We start from the raw sequence: 9,257 nt of genomic DNA, 5'->3' as shown, positions 1-9,257 counted from the left end.
TCAAAACTCTGTTTCCTCATCTGTAAAATGGAGACAATTAACAGTAACTATTTGACAGAATTGATGTGAAGATTCAATGAAATAATGCACGTAAAGCATTTAGCATATTGCTTGGCTTATTTTAACACAAAGTAAATGTTAACTTCACAATCCTGCATGGGGAAGTGAGGGGGTGTGAAATACATTTTGTGGTGTAAAGTATAATGAGTGCTGCAAAACCCAAGAGCAGAGACATGAGGAGGGGCCATCACTTCTTTCCAAATCCATCTGTGAATATTTGTGGAAGAGAGAAGACTCCCAGGTAATGGAGTGGGTCTGGCCAACTAGAAAGGTCAGGAGGCTCAGAACCTGGCAGAAGGTTGGAATGGGGATTGGGAGGAAAGACGGCACATTTTTAAAAAAATGTGCCATGGGATTTGATGCTTGTGAAGTGAAAATACTCCCTTGTTATAAGTTATCAGTGGCTGCTGTTGATTTGAAATTTTGTGACAAGCCAAGATGTTGCCGCAGTCAGATGTTGATCTACAGAGGCAATGGGTGCAACTTCTGGAGAATGTTTTTTTCCTATCTGGCAGTAATTTAAGCAGTGTGAAAACCTGTGCAAATGCTCTTTTGGGTCATTATACTTCTGTGCCTCATCGATAATATATTTGGAGCTGGTAACACTGTTAAATTTATTTGTTTTTCACAAATCATTTTTGAAAATGTCCACACTTTATCAAGGCGACTCCTTAAATCTAACGTATTTATCATATGGAATTTTATTTATTAAATTTTATTTGCTGTCAAGAGAGGCAGACATGAATACAATGTTTAAAAAGATGTCTATTGATGTGAGAAAAAAAAAAAAAAGTAAGTCCTGAGGTGGAAGCTCAGTGAGTTGGAGAAATGTAAGCGTCCCCCACATTTAATCTTCACATGACAAAATGCATTATGGTCAAAACAGGATCGTCTCTAAATCAAAGCTTTCTAACATTCTAAAACCTGCATTGTATAAGCCTATGCTTTCAGTTAGGCTTTTTTTTTTTTTTTCCCCTTTCCGTGAGCAACCATTTTGTCATAAATGCTAGTAGGTCATTGTAAGCCTCTTCTTTCTTACAACACTCTTTCATACGTGGTTATTTCAGATACATTAAAGCCAATTATAATTACCTTGGCTATCTAAAACAACACCTCCTTATGCAAGGAGGATGTGATATATGGGGTGCAACATATACTGGTGTCAAAAGCAAGTTATTTTCATCAGACAATTATAGTTGTCTTTGACATCAGGCCTACATTTCCCACCAATTAGTACAAACTGCAGGGTGCAATGCTAGAATTCTGCAGTGCTAGCAGCTAGTGGTACTGAGTGGAATTTAGGACATTTAAATACTATACGGTCCAATAAATATTCTGCTTTAACTTCAATTGGTTCAAATCAATAGTCTGTGTTGTCTGTGTATCATTTTTCCTCAGCAAGAAAGTATGTATAGATTTTATTTTTTGTTGGGGTATTAATTCTTCTTGTCAATAAAGTGCTTAATTTTCATTTTCACTCTGTGTCTCTCACTGAACTATTTATCAGGCCAAGCTCACCATGCTAGTGGCATAGTGATGGAGGTCAGCGGAGGACTTGTGTAGGAAAGAAGTGCTCAGGAGTGAATAATAAAGCTGGCTGCTTCTTCTTCCCCTTTTTCTTCCTCCCCTCCTTCTTCCCCTTCTTCTTCTGGCATCCTGATTAATTATACAATTATTTGTTATTCTTTAAAATTATTCAATTGCTGCAGCAAAGCAGTGTAAATAAGCTAAAAAGGGTGTTGGTAGAATTTTTAAGGACTTTATTTCTCAGTTGAGAAATGTATTGATGAAAATATATGTGACTCTATGATGCCAGGACCATGGGATAGGAAGTGGATGTATAGAAGGCCAATCAGTTATTTTTCCTACTTGGCACCTAGAAGCTAGACTTCTAGCTTATGAAATTGACTAAACTGATCAGCCATTTTTGGGGTCTCTAAAATAGTATTTGTGCCCCATCCGTTTCCAGCCCAGTGTTAGATATTATAGCAGGAACAGTATATGACAGATCTATGCCTTCAAGTGGCTTAATCTCAAATGCAGTTGTCTTGGTTTATGTCACTTATGAGACTTAAGTATTTTTTTAACTTTCAGGATTTTAAGTATGATACAGTCAGTTATTTTATTTTAGATTTTGTTTTTAGAATTCAAGTATTGTCATTTAAGCTAAATCTCTTGGGACTTTTGTAAAAAAGTATGCAGAAGAAAGGGATAAAGACATTTGCCTCTTTTCAATTGTGACCTAATTCCCCTTCTCAAATACTGAGCATATGGGGCTGTCCAAAATTATTCTTTCTAAAAAATAAATGTAATTTTAAAACTCAATAGGATAGAGTACCATTAGGAGGCATTTTAACGCATGAACAGTGGGATCTGTTGCAGTCATCAAAGATTATAGGTGGGGCACAGAGCCCCCAGTAAGAGTCCAGTGCAGACTTAGACAGTCCATCTCCCCTTCTCAGACTCAGAGACCACATTCATTCTTCCTGAGCTCTTTCTGCTCTTTTCCTCAAAGAACTTTATATGTATTCTGGAAAGAATGCCATACAAATAGAGCATTGGGCACGCACTAAAAATGAGAGATGGAAAGATACAGTGGGCCACAGATGGGGTACTAGTGATTTGTTCATGTATTCATTCAACATTTATTGAGAAGCTACTGTGAGTTTGACAAAGTACGGGTGGATCAGAAATGGATCCTGACCTCAAGAATTTGTGGTTTAGGGCATCTGAGACAACATATAGATAACAGCCATACCATGTGTGATTAGTGCTACCAGAAAGCCACAGAGGAAACACTATAGAAGTGTTCAGAAGAGAAGGAGGATACTTGAATGGAGAGTCATATAATTAGCCATTCGATTCCTTTTCTGAGTGACTTTTGAACTAGTCTCTTGGTGTTTCAGTTTTCTCAACTGCAAAATTGGGGAAAGATACCCGTTTTTAAATACGAAATGCTATACATGAATAACTGTGAGTGTCTCTGCATTGGAGTGTTAAGGTATTGTATTTCTAGCAAATGGACCGCTTTCAGTGGCTGCAAAATATAACTATCTATGGGGAATGCGGTTATAACTGCTCAGTAATAGTTCTTACTAGTCCACTTTGGGTGAAGTCAGCCCAGGCAGGAGGATGTCATCCCTCTAATTTGTCATGTAATGCATAATGAAAACTCCTAGCAGACTAACCTCAGAGACAAAGGCCCTACACTCATCTTAGTTAAGCAAGCCAGAGGAATGGCCTCTCTTCTGGAGGCTGGTATCAGGGGTAGCATGGTCAGCTACTTTTTTTCTCCCGAGCATAAGAGGAAGCAGATGCCATCATGTGATTCAGACTTTACTTATTATAATTATTTCCAGCATCACTCAGTTCCCCAAACCTACCTGAGCACCTAACCAAGCACTGCACTTAAGAATTAAAAGCATCATAAAATGCAGCTTATGCGTCTATTACACACTTCACCATGATGCATGGTCAAAAAGACCTCTCCTAGTGACAGTTGCCCTGAACACAGCAGCCCCTCCGAGCCGGGGAATGCGGTATCTTCATGAGGCAAACTACAACTGCAACTTTACTACCATTTTAGCTCTTCCTCAAATTTTCCTTCCCCCGGAATACTCTCAGAGAATTTCATCACTGCAACAGCTTCTTTTCGAGTGGCACTGAGTGTATCTTTCCAATGGTGCATGGAGGATATAAGCTCATAACACCCATTAGCATTAATGGGAGTTATCCGCGTAAATCCCCTCACATCGATTAGAGAATAGGCCCCTTTTGATTTTAGAAATCTTTCCTGTGAGGATTTCCCCTGTGTCTAGTATGGGCATATAAATGGCCATTTTATTGTATTAAATATGTATCACATCCATCATTTTTAATGCTGTGCTGTGATGAAGGCTTCTCAGTTCTGGGATCAGTTCAGAAAATATTTAAACTTGGCAAGCTAAACAAGCCTCAGCTAAGAAAGCCTAAGGGCCCCATTCAGAGGAACATTATCTACCATTTATGCTTGATTTAAAAAAACAACAACAACAACAACTGAAATTACTCAGGAAAAAAGTGTGGACAACATTGTTTTTGACTAAATTACAGGCTTTTAATATTCATTAGCGGTGACTTCTCCATTATTCAACCAAGAAAATCAGTACACAAACCAAGAGAGACAAAGACATTGCTGCCTGAAATTCACAAACTGCTGGTGTTTGTTAACAACAAAATAGTAACAACTACAAGAGGTCACCTTAGATTGTGACCTAAGGTGGTTGTGTTGAGTGGCCTCTACACAATCATCTCTTTCCCTGACTGTGAGATTCATGGAGAGATGCAGGGTAGAAAACAAATGAAATCCATATTTTTCCCCATTGGTGTTACATGGGTTGTAACTTTGCTACCGGAGAGTGGCTATTCACAAGACTCCTAAAGCAGAGGTAGTAAAACCTGTCTGTGTTGCAGATTGCAGGCATAACTGACCCAAGAAGGATTTTACCTAGCTCTTAGGTGACACACTGTCCTAAGTTAACCTCGCTCCCTATCACTCCCTATTGTTTATGCATCCCTCTCTTCACATGTTGCTCTGATTTGCCTGGGAAGTAGCTCTGGAGTCGGACCACGTAGGTTTGATCCTAGCACCGTCCATGAAACATGTTTCACCCCATGTATGCTACTTAGACTCTCTGAACCTCAATTTCATTCCCTACAAAATGGCGAAATAATACATGTGTTGAAAGACTGCGGTCAGGCTCAAGTGAGATAATGTTAATGAAGCCCTAGTTCACCTTCTGGCACAGAGTGGTTGTTCAGTATATGGTAGACACTGTTATTAAGTCACCATGAGATTGTTATGAAAAGGGTGTGCAAACAAACTTGAGACTCTGTGCTGTCCCCGGGTCGGTCAATACCGTGGGTGGGATTCCTGGCCCTACTGCCTTCTACACAGAGGACACACACAAAACACCGCAGGTGTTCATGGAATGAAGCCCATATCCCAGCTTTTCCTGTGCACACTTACATTTCACACAGTACAGAAAGGAACAGAAATACCACCTCCTTAGCATATATCTCTGACCACATACTCTTTAGGGATGTATGTCCTTATTTCGTATGTCCTTACAATACAGCTGCTCCATCCGTGAGGATGTGCCAATAGGAGCAACACAACACTGGTTCTGCAAGAAGCAAGAAGAGCTCTGGAATGCAGGCATGCCTGTCTGGCTCTCACTTCCTCTGTCGAGGAGACACCCAGTATGGCCAACAACGGCTGCCTGGATTAACTAGATAACACTTCGCATGATAAATAACACTTTGGCTGGACATCGGCATATTCATCGAAGAGGTTAATGTGTGATTATATATATTTGAAGTTCGTGTTTCTTAAATAGGTCTTAGCTTGTTCATCTTTTCTTTTCCATCCATTTTCTTCATGCTCAGACTTACCTTGGGTGTTTAAGAGAAAGTTGACCTACTAATTCTTCTTCCAGACCCCTCCCAATATTGTCTGACCCCTTGCTGAATTAATTGACTCCCTTTTTAATCAGCTGGTCAAGAAAATATCTTCTTCATTCTTCCTTTCTTTTTCTTTCCTTTTTTTTTTTTTAGAGAAGTATATTCAATTCACACTTAAGCATATTTCAAGCTCTAGCATCATCATGTACTTAAAAATCTCCCTTGCCCTTTTCAGACCCTTATTCCCTTCAAGGCTTTTACAATGAAAGGAAACTTCCCACCATGTCCAGCAAGTCATACCAGACAGCATTACGTAGTGGAAATTGGTGACATTTACAGAAGAGGAATATTAAGAGGACACTCGTGGGCTTATTTGTTAAGATTAATGGGATAGGATTATTAAAGATCTGGTTCCTCATACGTATACATGTGGGTATGTAAAGATGGGGGGGTGTGGGTGGAGGGAGAGAGGTGGGATTTAAGAAGACAAAGGCCTAAGGCAATTTATGTTAGGGTTTACAATGGTTTTGCTGCAAGCATGCAGAACTAACTGGGTTTAGATTAAGGCAGTCTAATTAGTGTCATGTCAAACTGGCAGTGATCATAAGACAAGAGAGAGGTCACTCTTGTCATCTTCTTGGTCTTTTGCCCTTAAATATAGAGCTGCATAAAGTACAATCTCCTTCTTGTTAATGGAAGCAGAATATGTATAATCTGCACATGAAATGAAAAGAAAATGTGTAAGGAAATTTCTTTTTCCCATTTCCTCGTCAGGAGCTGTGAATTTTAGTGCGAATTAAAGTAAGGCTAATTCTGCAGTCATCTTCTGACCTGTCAGGGTAGCTGTCACCCTCACGTCTCTCAATGCGGGTCTTTAGCTTCTTCTTGCTGAGTGCAGCCTTTGCCGACTGACAGAAAAATACCGACCATGACAAGAAAAAAGAACATAATGTCCTTTTCACCCATCACTACTCAAAATTGCTCAATCTTTACTGACATATTATTATACATTGTTTCTCTGAAAAAGCACTTGCTTTCTTTTCTATATAAGAAGTACAAAACTTTCAAGAGACAAGAAACTGTTCTTTAGAAAAGATTAAAGCCTGTAATTATTTTAAATTGTCTATTAATATGCAATATGTTGCCCTTTAATATGAATAAGGTGTAGTGAGGCGCTTGAGTCATTAATAGGGCGCCCACTTGTGCTTCTGTAGTTAAGGATCTGTCGCTTCTTTTATTATAGACCAAAAGGCGCCATGGTGGGATCGGCTGCTGTGTTTTGAGACCACTGTCCCAAGCTTGGGAAAATCTTTAAAAATTTATTGAAGACTAGGTGGAAAACCTCCCAGTTTCTAATAAATCAAGTCAATAAAAAGGGGGCTGGAAGTAATATTTGAAGATTACCCTCGATCCTTTATTTTTCCCTTCTAATGGAAAAAAGGAGGGCACTCCATTCTAAAATTTGCTATTGGCATCTGTGAAAAGCACAATAAAAAATACTACATATAGAACGAGAGGAAATTAAAGCATCAAGGGGGCTGCGGATATATCAGAAGAGAATGTCAACACACACGGCAGCAATGAGTCCACCAAATGCAGATTAAAAAAACATCTGTGTGCAGGCTCGTACCCCATTAATGACAACAAGGCTCTGTGCCACCTCGTGCTGCAGGTGCCTCGAACAGCGGGTGAGTTTGGAGATGCTCTATCTAGGTGCAGTGGAGGTCGGTTTAAGTTGAGGCTTCTGTTGGGGCTGTCAATTCCTTTTCTTTTGATGAGTCCTGGATTCTCAATAATTCTGGACAATTACCTTAGGTTCTGGTAGATTCTTGTTTTGAGAACAATAGAGAGACTAAGTACTTACTATAAATAATTAACCAATAGACACAGGAAACACTTAGAAACACCGGTGTTTATTTCAAGAGGCATAAATCGGAGCTACATAAATACACTTAGCAGTTGGCTACTCATTTTCCTAATTTGCAATGTTTTTTTTGGATTATTATCACTAAGATTATTTTTATTTCTTTAACTGAGGGAGTATGTATTATTTCATCACATGACATTTGTTTGAAAAATCTTTCTTGTCTAGATGTGGACCTTAATGCATTATGCAAAACCCAGGGATTTAGATTTTTGACATTGCATACACTCACAATATATTCTAAGGGGAGACATTATATGCTAACTTCTTGTGAAATCCTGTAGCAGCTGCTTGGTTAATACAATATGTTGAAAAATATTTATGTAGTTTGTTTTCTTTTCTGTCAACCTTGGTATCTTATGAAATTTTTTTTCAAATGGCCAGTAGCTAAAGTAGTGACTTTAGTTCGACTTAATATTATGCCACATTGACAGATGAAAACTCCTTCTAAAAATGTCATTTGAGTGCTCGACTAATTTGCATTTAGCTCGAAAGCTTTTAGTGCTTTGCACATTCACATTATAAACATTTGGGTGAACATTAATACCCCCGCTAAACAAAAATGCTATTCACTCCAACCATTTCTTCCACTACATAAAAACTATAAATGATTCTCCTACCAAAAAAAAAAAAAAAAAAAAAAATGAATGCAACCCGAAAATCAATTATAGTAACTATTTAGAAATGTAAAGGAAAGGCAGTAAAAAAGTGACAAAAAATCTTTAATTGTAGGGAAAATGTGCATCTTTTTTTCCCCAACATGTGAATAAAATGCATTTCCTTCTTTAACAATCACAGTTACAATAGATCCATGCATCTCACAGGAAAAAATTGACAATTTGATTATGACTTGTACTTTTTGCCGGGGCCATGAAAGTGGTTTATGTTTGAAATGTATCAGCTGGAAAGTACTTATTACTCATAAACGCTCTGCTATTTCACTTTCTGCAAAGTGAGCTGTTAACAGATACAATTTGAGCAGAATAGCCAGAGGAGGCCTTTTGATATGCAGAAGAGCTGACCCGCGTGCTGAGCCTTTAATTGGGTTTTTAATTTTCCAGGCCATCTGACAATATCAAACATGATCCCAGTGCTTGAAATGTTGATTGGAGGCTAAGAAGGATGTACTACAACATGGCATTATGGAGAGAAAAAGGGAAGAACGCAGGTAGAGAGGAAGACACTAAGAGCCAAATCATCCGCCTTGTGATTTTTGCTGGTTTTAGAGAATATATCCAAACAGTTTAGCATTTCATTTTAAATGATGAACATCTGATTATTTTGTAGTTATGGTGAAGATGTTTGAAAATATTTCTAAATCATATGTCTTAAGCTACTTAGCTAAACGGATCTGCTCAAGTGAGTCGGAATTGGAAGAAAGCGTTTTGCAATTTAGCATGTTTTCTTAGGCAAACCTACCAAAAGTAAGAAAGTGGTTAAGAAAATATTTAATTAATTTGTTATCATTAGACATTTTCTTTGAAAAGTGCCTGACCCATGATGCTTCTTTTCCAATTATAAAGTTCTCATTTTTATAAAAATTTATAATGCTAAAATGGTCATTTTATTCAATGTCAAGTAGATGCTCATTTATAGCTATCAAAATGCTTGAGAAAGAGAAGCATAGGATTTATTTCGGCTTTGGACAGCTTATTCAGTAAATATTTTTTTATTTGCTCATTTGTAAGGATAAGGCAAAGAATAAAATCTAATTTATTATTTTATTGGAAGTCGGTATCAGAGTGATGCAGGACTGTGGATTTAAGAAATCTGTAAATCTCTTTAATAAAGGCCTGGGGAATTATTAGTAAGGACAAATGTAAAATGCCTG

The 9,257-nt window shown here is 38.0% G+C and overlaps 1 long non-coding RNA gene across 1 annotated transcript; it reads left to right on the top strand.

Moving 5' to 3' along the window:
* The first annotated feature begins 228 nt into the window (after positions 1-228).
* Positions 229-8,925, top strand: LOC144378831 (uncharacterized). The gene is made up of 3 exons (XR_013440594.1): positions 229-301; positions 6,746-7,190; positions 8,488-8,925. It is a non-coding gene; the product is annotated as an uncharacterized LOC144378831 (long non-coding RNA).
* The last annotated feature ends 332 nt before the right edge of the window (positions 8,926-9,257 follow it).

This window comes from Halichoerus grypus, chromosome 8 (assembly GCF_964656455.1).
Source record: "Halichoerus grypus chromosome 8, mHalGry1.hap1.1, whole genome shotgun sequence".
In the NCBI taxonomy this organism is placed as follows: Eukaryota; Metazoa; Chordata; class Mammalia; order Carnivora; family Phocidae; genus Halichoerus; species Halichoerus grypus.
The sequence above is the reverse complement of the archived record's forward strand: the minus strand, read 5'-3'. Positions and strand labels throughout refer to the sequence as shown.